Source organism: Polypterus senegalus, chromosome 3 (genome assembly GCF_016835505.1).
Source record: "Polypterus senegalus isolate Bchr_013 chromosome 3, ASM1683550v1, whole genome shotgun sequence".
Lineage (NCBI taxonomy): Eukaryota > Metazoa > Chordata > Cladistia > Polypteriformes > Polypteridae > Polypterus > Polypterus senegalus.
This window is the reverse complement of record NC_053156.1, coordinates 31236138-31248235: the sequence shown is the minus strand read 5'-3', so window position 1 is coordinate 31248235 and position 12098 is coordinate 31236138.

The following is a 12098-nucleotide window of genomic DNA, read 5'->3' as shown; positions in this document are numbered from 1 at the left end:
TGGGTTAGGTTTCAGTTTCTCTTAAAACAAGATTAAATACTGTACTCTCATATTCTCTACCACTTCAGTTTGCACTCCTTCATTTTCACAAGATTCCAAAGCCATTAAATTATTGTCACCCATGATGATACAAGGTTCCGTGTATCTTGCTCACCTTAAGGTTGACAGTAATACCTCCTTGGACAGCAAACAACCTCAGGGAAGCAGAAATGGAATGATGTTGCTTATGGGAATGAGGAGACCAGGAGAACTGGCCAAAGGGCTATGAGATACCCTATCTGTCAGGTGGCATTCCTATAGTCCTGGAGGGAAGAGGGAAGGAATCTAATCAGACCATGGAAGACTCACGGGGCACTCTGACTTGTTGACCCTGAGACTTCATAGATACAAATTTGCCTGTTCAGCTGATAATAGGCTTGACTACAAGATACTGGGTGAAGCTTGAAGCCATCTCATATTAAGGCCCACTGATCTTAAGGCTTTGGTGGAAACTGAGGTTAGGGCTTACTGGCAGGATTAACATAAATGAGAAGAGACAGACAATCGGAGAAGGGAGTACTTTATCTACTTGAGAGGTGGGCCAGTGGCCAAGGAACTCCTTGTGGTAGAAGAGTGAACACCAGCAAACATGGACTTAGAGGGGTTGTAGAGTTACTTTCCTATTTCAACTTTATCCCAGTCCAAATTTGGCATATTTGTGCAATTTGGCATCCTTGGCAATTAGTTCTTGTTTAGAGAGTAAAGAAGGTTGTCTTCTTTAACAGTCATAAAATGTTTCTGAAATTTCTACATACTGTATATTGAACTGAACTGATAAGCACATGGCTGTATAAGTCGATTGTGAGAAAGCACAAAATTTTTGGCTAAATGAAGCAGACAAATGGTCAAAGTGGGGACCAGGGGCCTCATATATAAACGATGCATATGCACAAAAATGTTGCGTACGCCCGTTTCCACTCTCAAATCGTGATGTATAAAACCTAAACTTGCCCTAAAGCCACGCACATTTTCATGCTAGCTCAATTCTTGGTGTACGCAAGTTCTCTGCTCGGTTTTGCAAACTGACGGCACCCAGCGTCAAAACAGTGCTTTTGTTCCAGTGTGGTTTCCCTTTCTTTTTTAGATCCACATCCCTGACGCGGCTTTATCATACACACTGAAATTTAACGCATATTGTTTATTAGTTTAAGGCATCTGATTGTAATTAATCTGTAACAATATAATGGTCTACGGAATGGCCAAACTATTCCAAATACCATAGCTGCTTTAGCGTTGTTACTCTCACTGCACCTTCTTCTTCTTTCAGCTGCTCCCGTTAGGGGTTGCCACAGCGGATCATCTTTTTCCATATTACTCTCACTGCATCACTCAGAGTATTTATAAGACTGTATCTGAGTGTGGAATCACAGCCCTACAGCAGCTGATCAGAAAGAGAATTATCGGTATACAGCATCAAGCACACGTTGCCTCAGCCATGCGCACAGTCTATTGAACTGCTCTTTTCAGAGCCTTTCCAGTACGGACCTCGCGGTTCAAAAACAGTTTAATCCCAAGAGCTCTAAATGCACTCAATCAGTCCATCAAGTGCTTCTTGTAGAACTGTTTGTACTGTACTTACCTCACTGTAAACTTGTGATACAGTTATAATATTGCACAACCTGAGCCACTTTATAAAGTGCGTATTTACATATGATGACAAAATAATTTTTAAGATGAACTGCAGCAAAATATGTTTATTACATTATACAGATAAAATGTTAACATCATTTAAATAATCTATATTGTTAATAATTTTACATGTGAGGACAGGGTGTCGCAGCACTAGCTATTTCAGGGATTGTTCCTGCCTTGCACTGTATTCTTGCTGGGAATGGAGCGACACTGGATGGATAGATGGATAGAATAATTAAGCATGTACTATGAAGATATTTCAATGTTCCTTAAAAGTTTTGAAGAAGTGGTGTTCCAAGCTTACAGATGACCTGACATTTATTAAAGAGCTGAATGTATGGCAATTGGGTAGTTGGAGAAAGAAAAGAAAGAAAAGGAAAGACGAGAATTGGGGGTTAGTACATTTCAAAGAAACAGTACTGCTGTAATAAATTATTTCAGCAAGCATCTTGCGGGCGGCAGGAACAATCTCTGGACGGGGCGCCAGCTTGTCACTATCACTGCGCCACTGTGTTCCCATGTTTAATAACATGCTTTAATTCCTATCATCATGAAAATGACATCAAGTATACATCTCAGTATTTAAATTATTCATAGAGCTGTAATATCACAAATGTAATGGATTCTGTGTCCTGTTGGAGGAAGAGAAAACCCGTTTAAGAAGCACGTTGTGATTCACACACATAGAACAGATAGAACAACACATACAAAACAAAGCATTTAACTTGCTGCTCTAGTTACAATGGTATTTGGAAAACTAGTAAATTAAATGATTTTAAGATGAAGTTTATAATGTTCTACTTTAATGACAAAATAAACTACATGATTAAAGTGGAAAGTTCGAGATTAAAGTTAACATTTCAAGCTTTTTTTGCCACGGTGTGCCTTTTTTTTTTCTTTTCTCTGTACCCTAATAAGCTTCCATATGACACTCAGACGTTGGGATGTAACTCACCTTTTCACAGCAACTTTGATATCTGACAACTTAGTTTTTATTTCGGGTTCTGTGCGACTTTATGAACTTGAACTTTCGAGTTTCTCCGACACTCTATGTCACTTGATCAACTTCCTTTTGTTGTTTATACCACTGTTTAAACCAACAAATAGTATGTTTTTCCTTTCCTTCACTTAGTATTCGCTGAAATTCTTCTATTTTCCTCGTGCTTTTGCCATTGTCTTTTCACAGAACACTGAGCTTAAGAGCTATTTATATCGATTTGCATATTCAAAGAGACGTAATTCTTGGAGGAGTTGGGGAGTGGCGGCAGGCGCGAGCACATGTGTTAATTTTCATGCTGATGACTGGAATTTATGGAGCAGAAGAACGTGGAAGTTGGTGTACGCAGAGATTCATACATCTGGATTTTTTTCGTGTACGCACATTTCCGCTTTTGTCCGTACGCCAAGTTTTAGTGTGAATTCTATGCATGGCCCATGGTGAACACACCTGGGAAGGTGATACAATACAGCACAATCAAAATCATATGCAGTAGTAAAATTTGAGGTTAGTTTGAATTCTGTGTTTCATTAGATTTGTGGGAGGCTATATTTTATTGTGAATTGTGATTTCATCAGAGCAGTAAAATACTGGCAGGAACTGCTAGAGGATTTTAAAAAAGCCTTAACACATTGACTGCTGGACCATTTAATACCAGGATGCTGCAGTATAGGTCTATGCATATATAATATACAATGAAGTCTATCAAAATTTGTAATAAATGTGAAGAAATGTATTACATAGCAATGGTTTTATTATTAACAGTAACTCTTTCAAAATCTAAAGACATTGTTAATTACTTTTTTTGATCAGCAACATGACTAACAATCTGCAACTTATTTTTGTACAGTGCTCCTCACTGAGAGCATGTGCAGAGCATTCTGAACAATTCTCAGTTAAAATACAAGATTATACTAATTACTAAATAAAGAACTTGTACAAATATAAATGCATATTTTTTAAAACACACAGAGAAGAGGGTAGAAACTGATTAAATACAAATGAAAGTCAAGAATAACTGTCCATCAAATAATTGATGAATGATAGCCAATTGACAATGGAGGAGATTAAAATTGTAAAAGGGAAAGCCAAAAATAAAGTCATAGTCCTGGAGACCTCAGCCAACTGGCCACTTTCCCACTCCTGGGTCTTCTATAGTGGAATCTCTGCTGGCGCCCAATCAGATGAGAGAATCTTTTCATCTGATGATTTCAATAGTCCTCTATCAGAGATGAGTTTTCCATATGCAGGGGAGCAGCCTGCCAATAGACCAGTGGCATCAAGTAACACATCCAGATACTAAGACGAGAAACAGAATAGAGGAGGGTTAGTAATGATTTAAACATATTGTGACTCTTATATTTCTACAGAAATGGCTAACAGCAGAGATGCAGAATGCAAAGCTAGTCAGCAGCTCTAGTCAGGATGTGCTAAACTGAAGTAGTGAGTTTTCAGTCAGGATGTACAGGCTGAGACCGAAGTAACTAGAAGCTTGACCTCCCACTGTTACTTTATTAATCCTTGGAATCATAAGCAGGCTGCCATCTTGGGATGTTAATGTGCATTCCAGTTTGGAAATAATGATAAGTTGAGATAAGTAAGCATGGCCTTGGCCATTTAAGGTTTTAGAAGTTAAAAAGAGGATTTTGAAATCAGCCCTAAACTTAATAGGGAGCCGGTGAAATGTCTTAAAAAATGGTGTTATGTGTTCGTATTTACTTCTTCTTGTAATAATTCTCGAAGCAGTATTTTGAATGAACTGAAAGCTGTATAAAGAATGATTTGAAAACATTGCAGTAATCAGTTCTACTAGAAATGAATGCTTGAATTAATTTCTTAGTATCTTGCTAATTTAGAAAATGTATCAATATTTCACAATTTTTAAAATGGAAAAAACATGTTTTGGATACTTTTATAATGTGTGTTTTAAATGACACCTAAATGCATTTCTTTGTATTCACTTTCAAGTATGATCTGCTTCTTCTGGGATAATGTTAACATACTCTAATTAAATGCAGCTTCCAATCTTCCTTTGTAGAGTTATCTCTAAGAAAAGCAACAACACCTTCTTAAACAGCTCTCTAGAAAGCTTTGGGTGCTGAGCAAACTACAAACTTGAAGTGCAAAATATGTTGCCTACTGAGCAGAATTTACCATGCACAATTTTGCAATCTTAAAATCCTAAACAAATTTGCTGAAGCCTAGAAAAGATTCTTCTAAGGAGTCGAAGCAAGCAATTATCATCAAACCTGTAATTCCAGACTTTGATGGAAAGCTGTAATACTCTGTTATTTGATTGTCCTAGACACAGTGTGTGCAATTAACAGTACATATTCAGTAAGTTCTTCAATTCTGCGTCCCCGTCATACAGTGAGGTGTTTTCAATTTCAAATATATCACTATGTGCACATAGTCCAATAAAACTCATAGTTGATTGCCTCCCTCAGACCAGTGACAGTAATAAAATACCAACAATAAACAAAAAAGGTAATGAATACAAGCACAAGGAAAGAAAACAACATATACATTATATGCATTATTAATATGATACAGTTTGCGGTTTTCATTTAAACCAGCAGGCAGTTTTCACAATGGCCATATTAGTGGAACACTTTCATCCTCGTCCTTGAAGTAAATTTTTGTATTGGCATAGACATTGACCAATTTTCTTGAGCACCACATGTATTTTGTTACTCAGCACATATAGTATTCTACTTTGCCTCTAGATGTCAGGCTTTCTTTAATTTTGACACCTCATAGGCCCCAGCTTTCAACATGAATGTTAATGTGTGGAGTAGTGGCTAAGGTGATGTATTTTAACCCAAAAGGTTGCTCTTCAATTCTACTTTTGAACCACGGTAAGAGACCTTTTCTGGTTCATACTTTAAAACATTAGATTGTAATAATATAAGTTGCTTTTTAGGTGTTTTTTTGTAATTCTTTACTCACCATATACAGTTTCTTGTGTTAGGAATTTGTCATTTTTTGCACATCACAACTTACTCTAACAGAGAGATTATTGGGGTTGTAGCAATTGCAGTTTAAGGGCTTTGCTCGAGGGCCCAACAGTGTAGCATTCCTTCTGTCACTGCCAAGATTCTAACCGTCAGACTTCCAGTTACCAGCCAAGATCCTTTAGACAGAGAGCCACTCTACAGTATATACAGAATAACATCAAGCCATTCTACAGTGAATAGGTATTAGGAAGCAGATTTATTAAGTAATTTTTAAGTATAAAATGGGAGGGTAAAAAAGAAGGAGTACACAAATGACAAGACAAAACAACAAAAGCTATGACATTGTGGGCCTTCCTATACTTTTCTAGTTTTGTACTAGACTGAAGGTGTGTTGGCCATATGCAAGAGACCACCAAAATAAACAACTTCTTCCTACCTCCTCAACAGGCAAGCCCTCACCTCTGATCCTCTCCCAACTCCAAGTGGTGGAGTCCTTTAAAAAGCTACACCCAGGGTCATCTACTGTAAGGTGGCACTCCATCCTACCAAAAAGCACCTCTATGTAACCACTGCTTCCGTAGACTCCCACAACTTCTACATTTTAGAGCGAGTCTCTGTGGGACCTTTAACTGTTTTGATGGGCCACTTTTGCTCTCATACACCTGGATCATCAGGAAAAACCTTGACATTCCCTCTTTTATTCTTCTCTCCTATAAATATATATTCTGTATGTATGTATAGTCACAACTACAAGCACTTATTGTCTCTCCTGGGACATCATTTGTAAAAGTTTGCATAATTCAAGTGTAAAAATATGCGCACACCAAAAAAGCAGAAACATGTGTATGCCAAAAAAAATTAGATTTATAAAATCTGGCATACTCCGATTTCTATGCAATTTAGCATTTACAAATCACAATCAACTTGTAAATTTGCGTACATCAATATGCCATGAATGCTGCCCAGAAAACATCCCTATATGGAGCATGCTAATCAACCTCAACCATATATAATCATGATGCTGCGGAACTTCATTGGCTTGTAGACAACCCTCTCTCTCTCTCCAGACGTGTTGAGACCCCTCTACTTGCATTCAAGGGTATCTGGTTGTGTTTCACAACTGACACAGCAAAACGATGTGCAGCATTATAGCGTCCCCATCATCTAAGTGGTTACCTAGTTATCACATCAAATTTTAATGATGTTATTGCCATTCCAGTGAATAGTACAGACCATATGAAAAACTGAGGGTTCAGTCAGTTACATTACCAATAAGCCATGTACAGTACCATCACAACTATCAAAGCTACTTTGCCTAAAAATAAATAAATCAAATTATTGATACAATTCTGCTGGATAATTTATTGGCCTAAAGTCCTCAGTGTTAGTGTGTCAGAGAGAGGATGTGCAGCATTGTTCATAGTGGCACTCAGTTTTCTTTTAAGTCTCTCCTTTGCTGCTACCTCCTGGGTGTTCCATAACTGAGTCTGCCCTTTTATTTAGCTTGTTGATTCAGTGGACTTTGCTTGAATTGATGGTACCAGCCCAGCACAACACCCTGGCCATCACAGAGTCGTAAAAGATGTGAAGGATGTCACTTCTCACATTAAAGGAATGCAGTTTCTTAAGAAAAAGAGCCCGTTCTGTCCTTTCTTGTATAGTTCCTCTGCGTTCCAAGACCAGTCCAGCCAGTCATTAATGTGGACCCCAATGAATTTGAATTTCTGCAAGTAACATGACCTGGTGTTATATTTATAATTGGAGGTGTACAGAGTGAAGTTAAAAGGAGACAGGACTGTTCCTTACGGTGCCCCAGTGGTGTTCACATTCATATCAGAAACACAGTCCTTGATTCTTACAAATTGTGATCTGCCCAACAGATAGTCCATTATCCATAACACCATAGGTTCATCCACCTGCATATCACTGATTTTACCCCTTAACACAGATGGCTGGATGGTAGTGAAGGCACTGGAGCATCAAAAAAACAGAATCCTCACAGTGCTACCAGCTTTTTCCAGGGTCAGTGGTTCCAGGTTGTCTTATATATTTCAGGACGACTCTCTCAAAGGTCTTCATGATGTGAGACATAAGTACCACTGGTCTGTAGTCATAAGGTGAAGGAGAGTCTGCTTTGTTTGGGAGAGGAACAATGCAGGATGTTTTACACAGCAGTGGCACTTTCTGGAGACTTAGGGACAGACTAAACAGAAGACAGAGGACACCATAAAGTTGGACAGCACAGGATTTCCGAACTGTTGTGTGTTACAAAAAAAAAGTTGACATTTTAAAATCAAGGCAGAAAAAAATTACCTTTACTCCAATCATTACAACCTTCCCTTTGAATTCAATCGGGTATATCATCTTGAAACATTTTCTTAAAAGCTTAAATTATTATTTATCATTTGTTGACACCCCTTTAAATGGTATTTCTAATTTCAAATTGTATTTCTTATTTTTCCTTTAACATTGATGTTGCTGTTTATTTCAATTTCTGTTTTTCACTTGCTTTCTGTACATTTTGTACCATGTTTTCGTCTTATTTGTATAGTGTATTTGGACCATGCTGCATGGTGATATAAATAAAGATGATTGATTGATGTATTGATACATTGATTGATTGATTGATATGCTGGGGTGAGCATGACTTTGATAAACTTTGTAAATGTATTGTCTGGTGTACTGACCACAAAATAGTAACTTATCAGTTGTAAAACTAAAGAAGAGGTTGCTTATCTCAGGTTTGTTATATATGAAGATGGAAGATAAGTTTAAAAAATAACAGCTTCCACTTTTGCAATAACACAGAATCTAGTCCTTCACATTTCACTAACTGACCTTTTCTTCTTATAGTTGAGATGTACTAAACATTTTTAACTCAATCTTTCTCAATGCTTTCAAAACAACAAGCCCTGAATTACTAAGGAGCTAAAATGTTTCCTGAATAAGAAAAAGAGAGCATTCAAATCCAGTGACAAAGAGACTCTGAAGGAGGAAACAGCAAGTGCTTAAGAAAAAAATGAGTAAAAGATTAGCCAGGCATCAGCAAACTCCCCACCATCCACCTATGCCAAGCATTTTTCTCGCCATTGTTTGGTCTCCGTCTAACAAACCAGACAAACTACGATTCCAGATCACCTCACACAAATGTATTGTGGACTGCAAAATCGTGATTTTCACCAAAATGTGGTTAAATGATGGTATCTCAGACAATGCTATTCAGCTGGAGGGGTGTGCCACCTTCATGGCCGACAGAACAATAGACAACACCGGTAAGACCAAAGGCAGAGGTCTGTACATTTATGTGAACAATGCTTATTGTGCGGACACTATTGTAACAGAATTTCATTGCACTGCTAATCTAGAATATCTGATTATTAAATGTAGACCTTTTTACTTACCCCGGGAATTCACATCTATTATTATCAGTGCTGTGTATGTACCATTGGATGCCAATGCTAATCTTGCAATGAAAAAACTGCATGCTGCTGTTAGCAAACAACAAACAACACATCCAGATGGGGCTTTCATTACTGCAGGCAATTTCAATCATTGCAATTTTAGAACTGTATCCCCCTGTATTCCCCATCAAACATCTCCTGCCCCACCTGAAAAGATAGAAACTTACATCAGGTGTATACAAACATTGCTGAAGCCTAAAATTCCTTTTTGCCTCCGTAAATTGGATCACCACTCCCTGCTCTTACTACCCAAATACACACCACTTATCAGATGTGTGAAACCTTCAGTGAGGACGGTGAAAGTCTGGACTGAAGAGGCAGACTCTGCTTTACAGCAGATGTTTCGGCACAGAGACTGGAGCTTGTTTGCTATCAATGCCACTCGCAAGTAGACATTGAAAGGTACACCACTTCTGTTCTAGATTGCATCAACTCAAGCATTAGCAAAATCACAACACACAGATTAAGATCTTCCCTAACCATAATAAACCTTGGATGAATGGAGATGTTAGACTCCTGCTGAAAGCAAGTGATGACACTTTCGGATCTGGTGATGCTGACAGCTCAGTACATCCACAGCCAACCAGAAAAAGGGGTTAAGGAGAGCCAAGCAGAAACACAAGCAACAAACTGAGGATCAATTCAAAAGCGTCGACCCAAGACGTATGTGACAAGGCATAAAGACCATCACAGAATACAGTAAGGTAAATACAATCTCAACAACAAGCAATGTTTCCCTTCCTGAGGAGCTCAACGACTTTATGCTTGTTTTAATCAGGACAATTAACCACTTGCAGCCAAAACTCCTCCCTGAGACAACCAGGGCATACCCAGGCATGTGCTTTAGAGCAACACTGGGCAAGTGTATGAGGTCTTTAGTAACATCTTCAATTTGTCTTTGGCCTCCGACTGTTGTCCCTGGATGCCTTAAGTCCACAATGTTTGTACTGGTGCCTAAAGTATCCTCTCCAGGGAGCCCGAATGACAGCTGTCCTGTTGCACTCACCCATATCATCACCAAGTGCTTTGAGAGACTGGTTCTGGCCCAACTCAAATCCAGTGTTCTTCCCATACTAGATCTCTACCAAGTTGCCTATTGTCCAAATAGGACAATGGAGGGTGCCAAATCCTCATCTCTTCACTGTTCCTTGACACATCTGGACAACAACAACTCCTACATCAAAATGGTATTTGCTGATTTTAGCTCCGCATTTAACACTATCATCCCCTTCAGTCTGTTAAATAAACTTAGCACCTCTATTTGTAATTGGACACTGGACTTTCTTCTAGATTGTTTACTCTCTAATCGTTTGGATGTCAACTGAAACTATGTTTATGGGTGATGTCAGGATAAATGATTTCTCAGATTTGTTGTGTTACAACAATACTTAACTTCTGAGTTGCACAGTTTACATATGGTCTGTAGTTGTCCTTTACACACGCAGTGTTTCAATCTGTAGTAAATCCACACATCTGATTTAAGTGTCAAAGGCCCTGATTTCATTTGAGGAGGACACACCATTTTATGTGAGGCAGTAGTCTATTGGGCTTTTTCCGTAGAAAGCCTTAACAGGTGAATTTGTGACTTTTACTGGATCAAATGTCAAAAACTTGAGAGAGAGAGATTAACAATATCGACCTTAAGACTTTAAGAATCAATATTCAATCGTCTAAATGAAAAATAGCAATTAATCAGGAAATCAATATTTTACCCATGACTATCGATTACTGGTGTTTTGAAACAAATCTATGCTTTTTGACACTGACTTTTGGTTTTTCAATTTGACTTTGACATTCTTTTTCTCTTGACTTTAAGGTTTTACCCTTCCTTTATCCTTTGACTTTATTCTTTCGCCTGATCCTCAATCTTTAATTTTTTTGGACTGACTGCTCTTTTTACAGTCAGTACAGCTAGGAGTTCAGATATCACGAGAAGATGATAATGAAGTTATAAATAAATTTTAAGTAGGACAGCTCAAAATAGACAGAAACATTTTCAAAAATATTGTCTAAATCCCTTTTGATATTTTTATTATTATTGACTGAAACATGGCTTTCACCTGCAATACCAGACTGCGCAGTAACCCCATCTGAGTATTTCTCAGTCTTTTGGATGGAGAGAATGGCTGAATCCAGTAAAGTAAACGGTCGAGGTGTCTGTTTTATGACAAACAATAAATGTTGTGATCCCAGAAACATCTAGAGTTTTTTGTATTCTTGCTCTGCTGATCTAGAAAATCTGGCACTCATCTGCTGCCCTTATCATTTGCTGCATGAGTTTTCTGCTTTTATCATCACCTCTGTCTATGTAAAACCTCGGGGTAATGTAGATAAGGCTTTGTCTAAACTCCTCGATGCACTTAGTGAACATCTAATCAAGCACCCGGATGCCCTGTTTAATGTGGTGGGGGACTTTAACAAAGCTAACCTCAAATGGGTCATGCTGAACTTTCACCAGATGCCACATGTCCAACTACAAAGCGCTTTCACAACAGGTTGGACAATGCCACCATTTTCCTACTCGCTGAGTATAAACAACGCATCATAAGGGAGGTTTCTGTGACGAGAGAGATCAAATGCTGGTCTCCCCAATCAGAAGCCATGCTACAGGATATGCTTGACGATGTGGACTGTAACATGATCTGGTTGAGCTCTAATGATGTCAACGGGTTTGCTGCTGCAGTTGTCAGCTTTGTTGCTATATGCTAGCAGAGTCCATTGTTCCAACAAAAACAATCTTGTGTTTCCCCAATCACAAGCTATGGGTAGACGAATCAATCTGGGATGTGGTGAATGTGCGTACTGGGCTTACTATGAAGGATTGCAGACTGGAGACTATAGTGAATACAAGGCAGCCTGCAACTTTCTGAGGAAGGTTGTGAAGAAGACAAAGAGGAGGTACAAGGAGAAAGTGGAGTCTAGCTTTAATCTGGGGGACAGCAGATGATTGTGGCAGGGATTACAAACCATTACGGACTTTAGAGGTAAACCCACTGTGTGTGTTGACCCTTC